Here is an 18,715-nt window from a genome sequence, read left to right as displayed (position 1 = left end):
ATTTAATGCTGTCTCACATGTACAGGAAAGCAACAGATCTGCTGTTTCTTAAAAGTTACCAAAGCTCATTTCCTCTGCCCCAGCTAGGTGGACAACTGTCCACTATTGGTGACTAAGAGGTTATCATGACCAGTAAAATTATCATGACCAAATTATTATGGCCAATAGCCAGCAGTTGCAAAGACATTCACTGCCATGGACTAGAGAACAAATTCAGGAGCTACTATTAAGCTTTATTGCTTTTAAGCAGACCTATTCAAGATAGGAAAGTTAAGCCAAGATTTTTACTCATTTTTCTCTGAATGCCCAACTACTTTTCTCTGAATATTTAACTGCCATAATAATATAGGTCATTTTTCTAAAAAGAGGATTAATTATGTTGCTGGCTTTTGCTCCAAGCAGTGGTTTTGCTAGTATTTTTCAAGCTCAGATCACCCCAACACAAGAATAAATGAGGTCTCTTATTAACTTTTCTTGTCCACAGTATAGGAATGATTGAGTCAAGGATTAAATGTCTTGCTCCTTCCCAAGCTTGATTACCGGCTTCCTTTGGCCTTTCTCATTGTTTTTCCTTTTAAGGATTAATTATTTCCAGATCATACACAAGCATGTGCAATTCTTACAAAAGAGATGAGTTAAGACAAAACTTTCTCATCATTCGGTTTCAGGGGCTATCACAGGGGAACGAAGTGCATGAAAAGCTTTCCTAACATTGGAGATTTTAAAAGCTAAGTTGAAACAACTGAAAATCCACAAGAGGGAGATGCTTGCTAAACCGCCAGAAAGTAACTCCCACTAGGGACCTGAGAAAGCCTTAGCAGGAGCCAATAGATCCGCCCGGGATTCAGGGCGGGAGGGAACAGGAGTAAATAGTGGCTGGGGCTGGTGGGGGGTACAGGTGAAGGGAAAAGCAGGATTGGCTTCGTGACTTTGGCAGCGAACTCCGTGCTCAGCCCAAGTCCCGGAGCAGAAGGTAAAGAGCGTGTTGCCAAAAGCTCCCAGCTACCTCCTGGTAGTCCCAGAAGTAATGGGGGTGGTTGTCTTTGAAGGCACTTCCGCTTAGCAACCCCACGCGGTTGCTAAGGAGGGGCGGTAGCGGGAATGACCCGGAAGTGGTGGTGTCTATTTCTCACTGCCTGCTTTAACTCCGTCCTACCGGGAGCGCCAGGCTGCTCCGCGCTCGGCTGAGGGTGGGGCCAGCGCTAGAGGTTCCGGTTCGGCTTCTGCCGCCCCACGGCTCCTAGCCTTCCCCCTCCCCTCCCGCACCTCTCCTCCCTCCCGTTCCTGGGAAAGAGAAGCCAAAGCTGCGGGTGGGTAGGGAAGCACTCGGCGCCTCCGGGAGGGAACCGCGCCCGCCCCAGCTGAGCCCCGGAGCACGGCCAGACCAGGTACTCGCTCCGGCTTCGACGGGGTCCGGGAGGCTGGAGCCTGAGGGTGTGTGTGTATCTGGCGGCTGGTGGGGGCCCCTGCTCCGGGTCGGGGAGGGGAGCGCCGAGATCCTGGGTGGGGCGCAGGCCGGCGTGTGTGACTGTGGAAGGTTGCGGGGGTGGAATGGAAGGCTGGGGGGTCACGGCTGGCGGAGAGTTCCGGGGGGCCGGGTCGAGGTTGCGGAGGAGGCGCCCCCTCAGATGGAGAAGACTTCGGCTGGCGTGGACGGGGAGTTTGCCACCTGGAGGGTTAGCTCTGAAAGAGGAGGCATCCTCTGGGTCCAAAAGGAGAGCGTGGACCCTGGCGGGGTGGATGGGGCAATCCCGTACTTCTACTGCCTGCTTCTTCTGCCCACCCTGCTGGGACAGCCCGGCTTCGAGGGTTGTAGGGGTTGTGAGTCGGCTGGGCACAGTGGGGAGCCGCCCTTGGCGGAGCTAGGGCAGAAGAGTGGGTAAGGAGACCTCCCTCCTCCCAACTTCCGTGCGCTTCCCCCACTTCTTCCTTTACTGCACTCTCGCCTGTGTTCTACAGGAGCAGTACCCTCCTCCCCAAGTGGGCAGGCATCACAGCGTAAAAGAAAGAGGGTGGAACCAGGTTTGTTGTCCCTAAATGATACTTCGAATGTTTGAAAAGTGCCGGATTGACATATTCGGCCAAGTCTCCCAGCTCAATATTAAGTCTGGTCTAAATTATTTTAGAAAAGTGCAACTCTGAAAAGCACCAGACTATAAACTACTCTAGCATAACCTTGTTTGGTAGATATGCATGTTTATGAAAAATAGACTGGGGGAACCGTAAAGATATAAAGGTCTAGGTGAGACATGTTGAGGCAAGCCTTTTCTAACATCTTTCTTACCTGCCAGTGTGCTTGCCCTAGTTTAAATGAAGCAGAAAGATCCTCTTCATTTATATTTTAATCAGTGACTGAATTGTAGGTATTGTGTGGTTATAGATGTCTCAGGATAGATAGGTGAACGTTCAGAGGGACAGGATTCCCCGCTTTTGACCCTGTCTCTTAATCTTTTAAGGAGATAATTGTGTTTAAGTGGAAGTATTGGCTTTGAGGTTAGGTAAATCTGGGATTGAACTCGAGCTGCCACTGGCTAGTTGTTGACCTTGGGCAAGTCATGGAACCTACCAGAGATTCAGTTTCTTCGTAAGTAACATGAGTTAAAATTCTAATCAGTATTGTAAGGGGGGGTATGTATTTAAATAACAGCCCACTTTAAATGGAAGCACCTTCCAGTTGAAAATGAATTATTAAAATCTTACACAGTCAAAGTAGCCCAGTTTTGTGGAATGAGGTTTGAGATAGGAACAGAACTGGGTAAATATTCCAAAACATGTATATACAACATTATTTTCAGTAGCTTCTAAAAATTGATCATAAGTAGCATGAAATTCAGTTATCAGTAGTTTCTTAAAAGTCTTAAAAATAAAGCAATGTGTATTAACTGAAATGACCAATAATGCTTCAAAGGTTTTTCTCAGATTTGTGATGTGTATAGTATGGATTGGTAAGGAAAACATTTAAAAAGTAATGTTTATAAATCTTAATTAACATCACATGTCTCTGAAGAGAATTAAAATTGGGCATAAAGTAGAAAGTAGTTGTATTTTTAAGAATAAAATCAACACAGGTAGCAGGACTCAATTAGATTTAAACTATTAGCAAAACTTACAGAATTTTTATATGTATAATATTCTGTAAAATAAAATGGAATGAATTTCTGCCTTTAAATCATTTATAATGATATAGAAATATATTTTAAAAACATGAAATCTTTATATTAATTTGTTTTGTGGATTTAAAACAGTACATTTATTTGTAACCTATTATATGTCACATTTTCAGCTGATGTAGTTTGCTTTTTGAAGTAACTTGAAGTTCGTAACTTTTTTTTTTTTGTCTATGCCACATTGCTTGTGGGATCTTAGTTCCCTGACCAGGGATCAAACCCAGGCCCCCTCAGTGAAGCGCCAAGTCCTAACTACTGGACTGCCAGAGAATTCCCAGTAATTTTTAATTTTTAAATGTACTTTATACTCAAAAGATAAAAATCAAATAACTTGCTTTAATAATAGTTTTTTTGTGTGAAAAATGGTTACGAAGTTTGTGATTCAGTATCACTTTTAGGGAAGTTTATAGGTTTTCCATAATTTTGAGAGAAAGTTTCAAATATATTTCTTCTGTCTCTCTTAAACAGAATTGAACTTTTTTTTAAAAAAAACTGTCCAGCTATATTGCATGCTTCTTGAGATAGAAATACTGTTTTAATTTTTATCCACCATTGCAGCTACATAATAGGCACTAAATAAATAATGGTCAAATTGATAAATGGATGGATATATTTCAGATTATTAATAAGGTACTTATATATTTTTTAAAGAGTTGAAATTGTGTTTTTGCTACAGTTATAGATTTTTTGCAAGGTTATTCAACTTTCTAAATGGCTTTTCTGATATTGTCAAGTCTTTAGTGTATATGTCAGCATTTAACTGCGTTTTTCTGGATCATTATTTTTCAACATCTTTTTTAAATTAATTAATTTTATTTATTTATTGGCTGTGTTGGGTGTTTGTTGCTGCACACGGGCTCTCTCTAGTTGCTGGGAGCAGGGACTACTCTTCATTGTGGTGCACAGGCTCCTCATTGTAGTGACTTCTCTTGTTGCGGAGCACGGGCCCTAGGCGCGTGGGCTTCAATAGTTGCAGTACATGGGCGCAATAGTTGTGGCTAACGGGCTCTAGAGCACAGCCTCAGTAGTTGTGGCGCACAGGATTAGTTGCTTCGTGGCATGTGGGATCTTCCCAGAGCAGGGCTCGAACCCGTGTCCCCTGCATTGGCAGGCGGATTCTCAACCAGTGCGCCACCTAGGAAGTCTTTTCAGCATCTTTTGAATCTTAAAGTTGAGGCCATATTATCTTGCTTTGGTAAAGCCATGAGAAACTCCTGTTTTTTTCCCTATCTTCTCATAAGACTTTAATAAATAATTTGTTTTGGTATGAGAGAGGATACTGGCTGTAAAAAAGATATCTTTAATGGGGAGGGTGGGGGGGACTCGAGGGGGAGAGTCAAGGAGGGGAGGGAATACGGGGATATGTGTATAAAAACAGATGATTGAACTTGGTGTACCCCCCCAAAAATAATAAATAAATAAATAAAATTTTAAAAAAAGATATCTTTAAAAGGTGGGCAATAATAGAGACTGTTACAGATGATACTCTTCTCAACGACCTTTTCCACTTAGAGTATGTGGCCATTCCACGGATCTTTGCAGTTGTCAGTATGGAATTTGCTTGTCAGGAAATCTAAAAATGACTAAACCTTCCTTTAATGTCTATCTCTTGGATGACCTCAGAAAGCTTTAGGAAAGATTGGGAAGGTTTATATACCATACTAGAATATATAATGAACAAAGTACAGTTAACTTTATTGTGCTGCCAAATCAGGAGTGAGTTACTGTGGAAATGTTTAAAAAATGCCAGGCAGTGCTTTACTCAAACCAAATGAGTATTATTCCAGAGCTTGTTTCTATTTTAGAGCTTATTTCTTTTGGGGGCTATGATTTGGTCTCTAATAAGGCTAAATAATCATTGTATCCAGAAAAAAAAGGCTGATATCATAGACAGATTTTATTATCACCAATCTTGATAGAAACTGCTTCAGTGGCTTCAGATAAGTGGAAGTAGATTTTCATGAAAGAACTTTAGAATTTGTGGAACGATAGTTTTTCCTTTATTTAACATCCAGCTTGTCTCTACTCATTTCTGCCTAATATAGAAACTTTGAGAAGCTGGGAAGAAAAAAAAAAAAAGAATGAATTTACTTCAGAATTAGCATTTTATGTTTTGTAGGTTACTTATTTGGAGAGTTAAATTGGATTTTTGACATTATTGGGACTGTGTTCAAGATGGACTCAGGGAAAAAAAATTAGAGAGATGCCATCTGTTTCAGATTCCTGTTCCCTCACCCCTTCATGTTTTGTGGCTTTGAATTCATCAGATTTTTTTTCAAAAATAAAAACGCTCAGTAGATTTAGGTTATGTAATTTCAGCTATATCAGTGAACATGTAACTAAAAGAACTTGCTTTTTATATTGAGTTACACAGAAACATCACAGACATTGGTTAAAAGTAGTTGTTATTTCAAACTATGAACATTAGATAGCTTCATGCATCTTTGTCATCATTTGCTTAATAAACCATTCTTGTCATTAGTGCTTGCCATAGTCTACTTATTGATGGAAGTGGCTACCAAAATGGATTATGGAGATATGGAATAAATCCTTTTTTTCCTGATACTACAACCAGAAGAGAAGCTTCTGTTGTTGATTTTCTTATTTAGTGATGAATCCACTTAAACTTATTCTTTGAGTAGTGAGTTTTGCCTTGATGCCAATTGCTACAGTTTTCATCTAAGTGATGCCATACAGTTCATAAGGCACATACTTGTCACTTTTCAATTTGGATCTTAATAATGCTGAGGACAGCCTTTTGGATTTACTGAGCTGGAAAATAATGTGTCTTGTTCAGGTTACAGTAGTTGGGGACTTAGCATGGACCAGAAAGACCCAGACATCTTTGAGAAACTATAAAGTAAAACTAGTGTGGTATCCCAGAAATGACCTGAAGAGAGAGTCTACTGGATGGAAGAGAGCCCTGCTTTGTCTGCAGTAGGGATGTTCTGGTGGTGTGGGAAGACAGATCAATTGTCTTGTTCCTCACCCAGAAGCTCCAAGTAGGCAGTGTAGTTATGGCAGGGACTGGGGTGTCAGGGATGGGAATTGTTCTTCAGTAATTGCTCACCGATCACAGTGGAGGCATAGATCTACTGCGGAAAGGGATATTCTCTTGGAATTTGTCTTGGCCAGAGAAGCTGAGTGAACAGGTAGCCATTGTCCTGGCTGTCAGAGAGAGCTTGGTGCAACACCTCTGGGTGCTCAGTAAGCCTATCAAAATGCTACAGTTTGATGTCTCCATCAAAATGCCACATAAAATTTCCAAGGAACAATAGCATTGGACCCACATTGATTTCTGTAGTTTACACATTCTAATTCTTTAACCTAGGAAAAGAGGCACTGAGGACTTTTGGGTCTCTGAATGAAAGTACCTTACATTACATCCTTCTTGATAGATTTATGAGCACACTTTGTCTGTTGGCATTAATGAGTGATATTAAAATGTTTTAAGTTTTTTTTTTTAATTTTAATTTCTTTTTAATTTTTATTTATTTATTGGCTGTATTGGGTCTTCATTGCTGTGCGTGGGCTTTCTCTAGTTGCAGTGAGCAGGGGCTACTCTTCGTGGTAGTGCGTGGGCTTCTCATTGCTGTGGCTTCTCTTGTTGAGGAGCACAGGCTCTAGGGCACATGGGCTTCAGTAGTTGTGGCTTGTGGTTCTAGAGCACAGGCTCAGTAATTGTGGCACACAGGCTTAGTTGCTCTGCAGCATACGGGATCTTCCCGGACCAGGGATCTGAACCCGTGTCCCCTGCATTGGCAGGCGGATTCTTAACCACTGCACCACCAGGGAAGTCTCAGATGTTTTAAGTTTTGTGTGTGTGTATGTGCGTGTGCTTGAGTGTCCATAATGATTACCAGATTTCAGTTCTTCGGGCTAAATTGCTAACCATAATTGTGGTCAAGCAGCTTCCCAGCTGGATTTCTTCTCTGTTTCCTAGAGGTCACGCTGACGTAGGTGCTAGTGAGCAGAGATATGACCAAGCCAGGAAAAAGGCAAGGAGATGAAAGTTAACATCTTTTCAGGAATTCCTTGGCAGTCCAGTGGTTAGGACTCGGCACTTTCATGCTTTCACTGTGGGGGCAGGGGTTTGATCCCTGGTGGGGTACGATCCCGCAAGCCGCGCTGGGTGGCCAAAAAAAAAAAGTTGATTTCTTTTAATTTAAATTTATTTAAATATTTATTCAAATTTGATTTATTAGGTTTTTTTTTTTCTGCTTTGCTAGGATTTCTGTAGTTTAAAGTAGCGATATCTATTCTTTGAGAGTGTGGGTGCCCGAATTTTTTTTAATATTCTTTTTAATTTACTTTTTTATTTTTTTTGGCTGCGTTAGGTCTTCGTAGTTGCACAAGGAATTTCTGTAGTTATGGTGAGGAGGGGCTACTCTGTTGCGTGGGCTTCAGTAATTGTGGCTCACAGGCTCCAGAGCACAGGCTCAGTAGTTATGACGCACGGCTCCACGGCATGTAGGCTCTTCCCGGACCAGGGATCAAACCTGTGTCCCCTGCCTTGACAGGCGGATTCTTAACCACTGCGCCACCAGGGAGGTCCCCAATTTTTTTTTTTATTAAGACTTTATTTTTTTGAACGGTTTTAGACTTACAGAAAAATTGAGCAGGTAGAGTTTCATATCTCTCCATATCCACTTAATTCCCCCCCACTGCCCCCCCCCACATTTTCCCCCTTTATTAACATCTTGTATTAGTGTGGTACATTAGTTACGATTAATGAACCAGTATTGATACATTATTATTATCCATAGTTTTCATTAGGTTCACTCTTTGTGTTGTATGGTTCTGTGGGTTATAACATGCATAATAACATGTATCCACCATTACAGTTTCATACAGAATAGTTTTACCACCCTAAAAAAAAAAACCCATTTTACCTATTCACCCCTCCTTTTTTCCCCCCAGAATTCCTGACGACCACTGACCTTTATACTATCTCTATAGTTTGCCTTTTCCAAAATTTCATGTAGTTGGAATCATATAGTATGCAGCGTTTTTTCAGACTGGTTTCTTTTACTTAGCAATATGCGTTTAAGTTTCCTTCATGTCTTTTTGTGGCTTGATAGCTCCTGTCCTTTTATTGCTGAATAATTTCCTGTTATATGGATGTACCACAGTTTGTTTATCCCTTCACCTAGGGAAGGACATCTTGGTTGCTTCCTTTTTTGGAGGGGGGTGGCAGGGCGGGGGAATTACAAATAAAGCTGCAGTAAACTTACACGTGCAGGGTTTTGTGTGTACATAAGCTTTCACCTCCTTTGGGTAAATAACAAGTGTGATTGCTGGGCTGATAAGACTATATTTAATTTTGTAAGAAACTGTGAAACTGTCTTTCAAAGTGGTTATACCAATATGCATTACCATCAGCAACGTATGAGTGTTCTTGTTGTTCTGAGTATTTGCTAGAATTTGATATAGTCAGTTTTTTGTGCTTGAGCCTTTCTAATAGGTGTTTTAATTTGGAATTTCCTAATGACATAGTGTTGAACCACCTTTTCATATGCTTGTTTGCCATTTATATATATTCTTTGATGAGATGGCTGTTCAGATCTTTTGCCCATTGTTAAATTGAGTTGTTTTCTTACTGTTCGGTTTTAAGTGTTCTTTGTATATTTTGGATACAAATCCTTTATCAGATATGTTTTTGACAAATATTTTTTTCCAGTCTGTGGCTTGTCTCTTTATTCTCTTAGTAGTGTCTTTAACAGTATGAAAATTTTTAGTTTTAATAAAGTCCAGCTTTACAAGTTTTTTTTTGTTTTCTTTGGTGTATCTAAAAACTCATTACCAAATCCGAGGTCACAAAGATTTTCTCCTATGTATCTTTGAGAACTTTTATAGTTTTGCATTTTACATTGAGTTCTATGATCCATTTGAGTTTTTGTAGAAGGTTTAAGGACTGTGTCTATATTCATATTATTGCACAAGGATGTCCAATTGTTTTATTAAAATGTTTTCTATTCTAAAAATGCTAATGTGGTATTTTTTAAAGATTTTATTTTTTATTTTATTTTCTTTTTTAATATTTACTTATTTATTTATTTTGGCTGCACCGGGGCACATAGGATCTTAGTTGTGGCATACGTGCAGGATCTAGTTCCCTAACCAGGGATTGAACCCGGGCCCCCTGCATTGGGAGCGTGGAGTCTTACCCACTGGACCATCAGGAAAAGTTCCAAGACTTTATTTTTTAGAGCAGTTTTAGATTCACAGCAAAATTGAGAGGAAGGTACAGAGATTTCCCATATACCTTCTATTCCTACCCATGCATAGCCTCCCCCATTATCAGGATCCCCTACCCAAGCGGTACATTTGTTATAATTGATGAACCTACATTGACACATCATAGTCGCCCAAAGTCCATAGTTTAATTTAGGGTTGATTCTTTGTACTGTACTTACCATAGGTTTGGAAAAATGCATAGTGACATTTATTCATCATTATAATGATGTACAGAGTATTTTCAACGTCCTTAAAATCCTCTGTGCTCTGCCAATTTATCTGTCCTTCCCACCCCAACCGTTGGGGTTTTTTTTTTCTTTCTTTTTTAGAAACTAAAATGAATAAAATAATTCCTAGGGGTGGTTTTGAAAAGAAATTTTTCTAACATTCTGAGATGTAATTAGAAGCATTGTTCAGAGTCTCGAGTTTCCCTTTCAAAAAGATTGATACTAGGGCATTAGGTGTTAATTGACAGGTGCTTTAATTCTTTGGGATATGTAATTGGGCATTAGGAAGTGTGAGCTAAATGTGGTGCCGCCCACATGACACTTGCAGGGGGTAAAGTGGCTTGATAGGGATCTAAATTCAGGATTTTTGAACTGTCACTAAAGTTAAGGTCCTTTGTCACTTGTATTCTATTGTTGTGCAGGTTTCAGCTATACAGATTTCTTAGCTGTCCTCTCCAGTGTTTGCTTCTTCCTATTACATTTGTTGAAGACCATCCAGAAACTTGAGCTGGCAAAGTTTGAGTAGGAAGAGATATCATGGGTACTGCTGTAGTTGCCTGATATAAGTAGTAAAATGCTGTCCTGAGGCATTGTTTCTCACATAGCCTAAGTAGTAATTGTTAGAATCCTCTTTCAGTTGGCTTTATAACTGTCCTGTCCTGGATTTCTAGGACACCTTCTATTTTCTAAAACATTTTAACCTTAATTGGTATTGTGACATTCAGATAGTCCAGTCATCTTGAGTATGATGCAAAAAGTGTTTAATAACTCCATGTTTGATGAATTTTGTTTGCTTTTTCACCTAGTTAAATAAAAGCAGACATGAGGAACAATCTGTTTGTGTGAAAGCACTTAGGTTTTCCAAAGATACATGCTCTCCAAATCAATCAATACATAAGCTCACTTTGTCTTTAATGGGATCCATCTGGTTAATGCTTATGTTTCTTGAGTTTCATAGATTATGGAATCGTAAAGTAAAAGAAAACATGGAGATGGTCTAGTTAGACTTCCTCATTTTACAGCTGAGGCTGCTAAAGTGCAGAGACACTAAGAGACCTGATCGAGATGGTATAGCTAATGAGTCACACTGGAACCCAGGTGTCCTAACTTCTATTCCAGTTCTGTTTCTGATATAATTCACTAATTCGTTCTCTTTAGTTAATGAAGAAATAATGATTTTATAAGAAGTAAAATTTCCAGGAAATTTAAGTAGACTATTAAACTACTACAGTGTTAGAATTCAGGTATTTAGTTGAAATCCTAGTTAATTTCTGAAGTGTTGAGTTAGTATTTCTTTAAATACCAAGTGTCACTGGATCTTTAGTTAAGAGCAAATTTGTTATTTTTCTCATTCTAAATAGAAATCAGCCAATTCAAAAATAATGAAGATATTATAGCCTATACTCAGCAAGCGCATATTTGGCTGCATTAAAATGAATCTTAATGTATTTTTTCTTTGCACAGTAGAGGTAATCTGTTAATATTTAATGTCATAAAGCGACAATGGAATTCTGCTTTATGTGGTGGTGTATTTATAAAACTAGAGTGGAGTGTTATATAAAACTGAAAGTACAGATTAATTTAATATGCATCTGGTGAATTCAGGGCTTGAAGGATGCACATCTGTTGAGAAAACAAATCATAGAACTATTCAGAGCTTCAGCATCTTTAAATATGTGTGCTTTGATTCTCTTTAACTGTTCTGAAACAGTCTTTAATGGATTTAAAAAAGGCTGTTTGCTCTAAGAAAGCAACTGTGAAGCCATTTATGATCCTATTAATCATTTTATTATTCTCCACAGCATTTTGATACATTAGTATTTTTTTTTTTTTTTTTTTTTTTGGGCACACAGGCTTAGTTGCTCCACGGCATGTGGGATCTTCCTGGAGCAGGGATTGAACTCATGTCCTCTACATTGGCAGGTGGATTCCCAACCACTGCGCCACCTAGGAAGCCCTACATTAGTATTTTTTTTCAATTTATTTATTGGGGAAAGAAGGAGTTAAATGACTCACAATAACAAAATGAGCTGTTGCAGAACTGTACTAAAAAAAAGAGGGAGTGTATTTACCTAAATTGGATAGAGTAGAAATATTTAAAGTTCTGAATTCCAGTTTAAATCCACAATCAGTGAGGAAATAAACACTGAGTTCCTACTGTGTATTGCCACCATACCAGTTCTGTAGTAATATAGAAATTAAAGATATGATCATTGACCAAGTGTGAGAATGAATTGAAAACGAGAGTAACACGGTTTGATGATATAATCTGATAACAGTATAGGAATTTAGGAAGGAGAGAATTCAGTGAGCATTCATAATTCTGATGGGAAGGAGACAGAAGGTAAATTAGTGGATCTCAATTTTGGCTGCTTATTAGAATCACTTGGGGAAACTTGTCCCAGGATCAGTTGAATCAGAATCTCAGGGGTGGGGCATCCACAGTTTTTTTTGGGGGGGGGAGGTGGGGTCGCGTGCCTCACGGCTTACAGGATCTTAGTTCCCTGACCAGGGATTGAACCCACGCCCTTGTCCTGACCACTGGACTGCCATGGAATTTCCCCATCCATAGCTTTTAAAAGCCTTCCCAAGATGATTGTAATGCCCAGGCAGTGTTGAGAACCATAGGCTTAAAGGATGGGTGTGATTTGGGTAGGCAAGAAAGTATTTTGGGGCAGCAGAGTTAAAGCAGGGCAGGAGAATTGGGCACAGCCTGTGAAACTAATGAAAGTTATATGTACTGGTTAAAGAGTAGGGAGAAATAAAATTAAGGAAGCAGAAGGGGGTCATGTTTTAAGTAGTACTTCTCAAAATGTGGTTCCTCAGCCACCAGCATGAGAATTACCTGGAAATCTATTACAAAGCAAATTCTGAGGCTCTGCTCTAGACTTACTGAATTGTAAATTCCAGGGGTAGGTTCCAACAATATGTTTTTAACAAGCAATCCAGATGATTCCAACGTACACTAAAGTTTGAGAACAGCTGTTAACAGGATAATGAAAGGCAGAGAATGTTAGATTTGATGTCGTAATAAGTAGGGACCCATTAAAGGTTTTTTAAGCTGGGGAGTAACAGGATATATTTGTATGTGTATGCAAAGTAAGTCTGATTATGATGTGCAGAATCCTTTGGACTGCTAAAAGGGGAATGTAGGAAGCCAGTTGAGGAGGTGCAGACATAACCTAGTGGGTGTAATCTAGCAGCAGTGAGGGCCTGTTCTAGAGAAATATTAGTGAAAACACAGAACAGTAATAATAGTAATGGCAGTTTGTTTACTGTTTATATAATGGGAGTTTACTAAATGCTTTGCACTCACATCTCATTCTCGCAGCAAGCCACTGAGGTGTGGCTTATTCCCATTATACAGATCAGGAAGTGAGGCAAAGAAAGGAAGGTTACCTCCAACTTTCACACTGTTGATAAGTGGGAGACACAGGATGTCAGGCTCAAGTACTTCGACCTCAAGAGCCTCTTGAAACAGCTCTTAGTAACTAGAGACCTAGAGAGAAAGAAGACTCAAAACTAAGTTTCAGCCCTAGGTGACAGATAGCAAGGGGGAGTGACTGTCAGAAGGGAAGTAGTGCTTACAGTGGGTACCAGGGCAAGTCCTTTAGCCCATTTGAAACTACTGTAAAAGGGATTGTGAGAAATAACCAATGGAAATTTTTGTATTGTGCGTTTTAGGTAAAAAGTTCAAAGTAACTTGGGATAGCTGAGTTTCTGAGTTTTGTTTGGTCTTTTTGCTCATGGTAAGTTTAAAACCTCATCCTGCTTTTAAAAAGTATCTTTTAGATTTTAGAGTAAATAAATCTTTGAGTGCATTATGCCCAAGAAGCTTTTTATAATACCACTCTTCCCTCTCTAGAGAAATATCATGATTTAGAAAAAGGTCAGGAGCATCTTAAGACAGTTTAAGAAATATTTCTGTGTTATTTTGTTTTAGTTGGGAAGCAGTAAATACTAAAATAACTTGAGGTGTCTGGGTAATTGTTTTCATAAGATGTTATCAGTTCTGTTTTAGCACCCTCTTATTCATTGAGATAAAATCGACATAATGTAAAATTAGCCATTTTAAAGTGCACACTTTGGTGGCATTTGCTACATTCACAGTGTTGTGCAACCATAACCTTTATCTAGTTTCAAAACATTTTCATCATCCCAAGAGGAAAAACCCCAAACCTGTTAAGCAGTTACTCTCTGTTCCTCTCTCTCCACAGCCCCTAGTAAACACGAATCTGCTTTCTGTCTTTATGGATTTACCTGTTTTGGATATTTCCTATAAATGGAATCATATAATATGTGACCTTTTGTGTCTGCTTCTTTCACGTAGCATAACATTTTCTAGGTCCATCCGTGTTGTAGCATGTATCAGCACTTCATTTCTTTTTATGGCTGAATCATATTCCACTGTGTGGATATACCACATTTGTTCATTCATTCATCAGGTGATGGAGATTTTTTGATTGTTTCCACCTTTTGGTTACTGTGAATAGTGCTCCTATGAACATTGAGATACAAGTTTTTGTATGAATACCTGCTTTCAGTTCTTTTGGATATGTACCTAGGAATGGAATTGCTGGGTCATATGGTAATCCTACTTTTTATTTTTTGAGGAACCACCACCTGTTTTACAGTGACTCCACCATTTTCTATTCTCACCAACAATGTCTGAGGGTTCTAATTTCTCTATATCCTCTCTGAAATTTGTTATTATTTATTTATTTAGGCCTTGCTGCGCAGCTCATGGGATCTTAGATCCCTGACTAGGGATTGAACCTGGGGCCACATTGGACTGCCAGGGAATTCCCTATTTATTTATTTTTACTTTTTGGCTGTGCTGTGGCATGTGGAGATCTTAGTTCCCTGCCCAGGCATTGAACCTGTGCCCCTTGCAGTGGAAGCATGGAGTTTTAACTACTGGACCGGCAGGGAAGTTCCCCTTATTTATTTTTTAATTATAACCATCCTAGTAGGTGTAAGTGGTATTTCATTGTGATTTTGATTTGCATTTCCCTAATGGCTTATGATGTTGGTATATTTTTTAGTGCCTATTGGCCATTTGTGTATCTTTTTTGGTGAAATGTCTATGCAAGTCCTTTGCCATTTTTTTTTTTTTTTGTAGAGAGTTTACTTTTTTTTTTTGTTTATAATTGGTCAGATTTCACATTTTTTAAGTAATTATTCATTACATGAACCTCTCTATCTCAATCTGTCGTATTTCCTAAGTGATTACTTCACAGATTCACATAATGGTTCCTTCTCCACCTTTCCTCACTTTAAAGGAAAATTATGGTAAAATATGTTTACCATAAATTTCCCCATTTTACCACTATCTCCAAACTTTTTCATTTTCCCCAACTGAAATCATGTTGAACATGTTTGAAGTATCTGTTCAAGTCCCTGCTTTCACTTCTTTGGGGTACATATCCAAAAGTGGAATTGCTGGATCAAATGGTAATTCTACGTTAGTTCTTTTGAGGAAACTACCTATGGTTTTCTACAGCTGCTAAGTTGTCTTAAATACATTCCCATAAGCAGGATTCCAGTTTCTCCACATCCTTACCAACACTTATTTTCCTTTTTTTTTTTTCTGACTGCGTTGGGTCTTCGTTGCTGCACGCAGACTTTCTCTAGGTGCAGCAAGAGGGGGCTACTCTTCATGGTGGTGCACAGGCTTCTCATTGAGGTGGCTTCTCTTGTTGTGGAGCGTGGGCTCTAGGCGCTTGGGCTTCAGTAGTTGCAGGGTGTGGGCTCAGTAGTTGTGGCTCGCGGGCTCTAGAGCTCAGGCTCAGTAGTTGTGGCGCGTGGGCTTAATTGCTCCTCGGCATGTGGGATCTTCCCAGACCAGGGATTGAACCCATGTCTCCTACATTGGCGGGCAGATTCTTAACCACCGCACCATTTTCCAGTTTTTGATTATAGCCATGTTAGTAGGTGTAATGAGGTATCTTGTGGTTTTTGATTTGCATTTTCCCAATGACCAGTGATGCTGAGCATCTTTTTGTGTGCTTATTAGCCATTTGTATATCTTCTAGGAGTTTTATAGTTTTAGCTCTTATATTAGGTCTTATATTAGGAAGTGTGAGAATTACATTCTCACCAGCAATGTTCAGGCGTTCTAATTTCTCTACATCTTCACCAAAACTTATTATTTTGTGTGTGTGTGTGTAATTATAGCCATCCTAGTGGGTGTAAGTGGTATCTCATTTTGTTTTTCAAGGTTTTGTTTTTCAGGATTTTCCAAAATTGGATTTTGGCTATTTGTTGTCTCTTGCAATTGCATATGAATTAAAAAAAAGTTTTAGTGGCTACTCTGTGGTTTGCTTTTATACATTTATAATTAATCTAAGCCTACTTCCAAGTAACACTATACTGTTTCATGGTTTATGCAGGTACCTTGTAATGGGATTCCCAATTCTTCCCTCCTGTCCCTTATAACATTTCTGTGATTCATTCACTTACCCATAAAGTATAATCACTTAATACATTGTTACCATTATTATTTTGAACCTATAGTTATCTATTAGATCAATTAAGAAAAAGAAGGAATTTCGTTTTACCTTCATTTGTTCCTCTCTAGTGCTCTTCATATAGTTTTTGACATGTCATCTTTCCTCTCTCTGAAGAACTTCTCTAAACATTTCTTGCAAGGCAGATCTACTGACCATAAATTCCCTCTGTTTTTGTTTGTCCGACAGACTCTTTACTTCTCCTCTGCTGTAAATATGGAAGATACTTAACACTGGATACAGAGTTCTAGGTTGGTTTTTTTTCTTTTTTTCCTTTCATCACTTTAAGTATTTTATCCTCTCCTTGCTTATAGAGTTTGTGAAAAAGAAATAATGTCTTCAGCAATGGGCTTATGCTCCTGGGCTTTTGCTTCCAATTAGTTGGGGTTTTCCCTATCCTCCTCTCTCTCCAGTTTTCAGGGCAGTGATTTACCCTGTGACCTCAATTCTCTGATGGAGCTAAGAAGAGTTTTTATTTTTCAGTTTTCTTGTGAGGACAGGAACCATGACTTCCATGCTCTTTACATGTCAGAGCAGAAAATGATAATCTCTCTATGAATTTTAAGAACAGGTTTTGCTTTTCTGTAAAAATGGCCAGAGGAATTCTGACATGGATTGTATTGAATCTATAGGTTGCTTTGAGTTGTATTCCTGTCTTAACAATATTAAGTCTCCCAATCATTGGACAGTGGAATATCATTCCATTTGTTCTGGTCTTCCTTAATTTCTTTCAGCAGTTTTTCCCAGTTTTCAGTGTACAACTCTTATACCTCCTTAGATAAATTTATTCCTGAGTATATTTTTTATATTATTCTAAATGGAATTGTTTTCTTAATTTCATTTTCAGATTGTTCATTGTTTGTGTATAGAAATACAACTGATGTTTGTGTTGAATTTATTAGCTCTAATAATTTGTGTGTGTGTATTTTTTTGGTTTTCCATATACAGGATTATCTCATCTGTGAAAAGAGATAAATTTATTCTTTCGTTTCCAATTTGGATGGCAGTTTTTTTGTTTGTTTTTATTTGTTTGTTTTTGCCTGACTGCTTTGGCTAGAACTTCCAGTACAGTGTTGAACGTGAGTGTCAAACAAGAGCATCTTCGTCCTGTTCCTGTTCTCAGGGGGGAAGGCTTTCAGTCTTTCACCATTGAGTTTGTTAACTGTGGGTTCTCAATAAAAGTCCTTTTATCATGGTGAGGAGTTCTTTTCTGTTCCTAGTTTGAGTATTTTTTTTATCATAGTAGAGTGTTGGATTTTGCCAAATGCTCTTTTTTTTTGCATCAGTAGAGATGATCATATTGTTTCTCTCCTTCATTCTGTTAATGTGGTGTATTATATTGATAGGTCTTCATTATTGACTTACCTGGGATAAATCTCAGTTTGTCATAATTTGTCATCCTCTTAATATGCTGTTGGATTAGATTTGCTAGAATTTCTTGAGGATTTTTGCATCTATATTTGTAAGGGATATTGGTCTATAATTTTCTTGAATGTTTTTACCTGGTTTTGTTTTTGAGGTAATGCTGGCATCACATCGTGAATTAGGGAGGGTTCTATCCTATTCTAGATTTTGGGAGAGTTTGAGAAAGATTGATAATTATTTTTTAAATGTTTGGTAGAATTTACCAGTGAAGCCGTGTGGTCCTGGGCTTTTCTTTGGGGAAGTTGTTTTTTTTTTTTTTTCCCTTTTCCTGCTGTGTTGTGAGGCTTATGGGATCTTACTTCCCTGAACAGGGATCGAACCCAGGCCCTCAGCAGTGAAAGTGCAGAGTCTTAACCACTGGATCACCAAGTTTTTTTAGATTTTAATTTGATTAATTAATTTTTTATTGGCTGCGTTGGGTCTTTGTTGCTGCACACAGGCTTTCTGTAGTTGTGGAGAGCAGGGGCTACTCTTCATTGCAGTACGTGGGCTTCTTATTGCGGTGGCTTCTCTTGTTGAGGAACATGGGCTCTAGGTACTCGGGCTTCAGTAGTTGCAGGGTGTGGGCTCAGTAGTTGCAGCTTGCGGGCTCTAGAGCGCAGCCTCAGTAGTTGTGGCTCACGGGCTTAGTTCCTCCGTAGCATGTGGCTTGAACCTGTGTACCCTGCATTGGCAGGTGGACAGTTAACCACTGTGCCACGAGGGAAGCCCCATGGACCACCAGGTTTTTGACCATTGATTCAATCTCCTGTTGCAGAGTTTCCTTTTCTTCTGGAGTCAGTTTTGGCACCTTGTGTGTTTATAGGACCATGTACATTTCACCTAGGTTATCTGACTTTTTGGTGTACAGTAGTTCATAGTGTTCACTTATAATCCTTTTTATTTTTAAGGTCTGTAGAAATGTCCCCACTTTCATCTCTGGAGTTTTTAGGAATTTGAGTCTTTTCTTTCTTTTTTTCTTAGTCAGCTTAGCTAAAGGTTTTTCAGTTTTGTTCATATTTTCAAAGAATCAGCTTCTGGTTTTGTTGATTCTTTCTATTTTTTTTTAATTTGCTGCCAATCTAATCTTTATTATTTCCTTCCTTCTGTTAGCTTTGGCTTTAGCTTGCTCTTCTTTTTCTAGTTCTTTAAGGTGTAAACTTAAGATACT

At 38.9% G+C, this 18,715-nt stretch overlaps 1 protein-coding gene and 1 pseudogene across 9 annotated transcripts in view; both read left to right on the top strand.

Annotated features, from left to right (window-relative positions):
* Positions 1 to 1,252: 1,252 nt before the first annotated feature.
* CSNK1G1 (casein kinase 1 gamma 1) overlaps positions 1,253 to 18,715 on the top strand; it is a 164,403-nt gene continuing 146,940 nt past the window's right edge. For 5 of the 9 annotated variants that reach the window (XR_009051412.1, XR_009051413.1, XM_057722808.1 and 2 more), the window contains exon 1: positions 1,267 to 1,388. The gene's annotated coding sequence lies outside the window, so the exon portion shown is untranslated. Of the gene's footprint in view, positions 1,389 to 16,329; positions 16,392 to 18,715 lie in introns of all 9 variants that reach the window. The other 4 variants (XM_057722804.1, XM_057722806.1, XM_057722805.1 and 1 more) reach the window with 4 other exon arrangements.
* Positions 1,301 to 18,715, top strand: part of LOC130845508 (60S ribosomal protein L19-like) — a 35,857-nt pseudogene continuing 18,442 nt past the window's right edge.

The sequence above is a fragment of the Hippopotamus amphibius genome, chromosome 2, assembly GCF_030028045.1.
Source record: "Hippopotamus amphibius kiboko isolate mHipAmp2 chromosome 2, mHipAmp2.hap2, whole genome shotgun sequence".
In the NCBI taxonomy this organism is placed as follows: domain Eukaryota; kingdom Metazoa; phylum Chordata; class Mammalia; order Artiodactyla; family Hippopotamidae; genus Hippopotamus; species Hippopotamus amphibius.
Note: the sequence above shows the minus strand (reverse complement) of the source record. Positions and strands in the feature narration are given on the sequence as shown.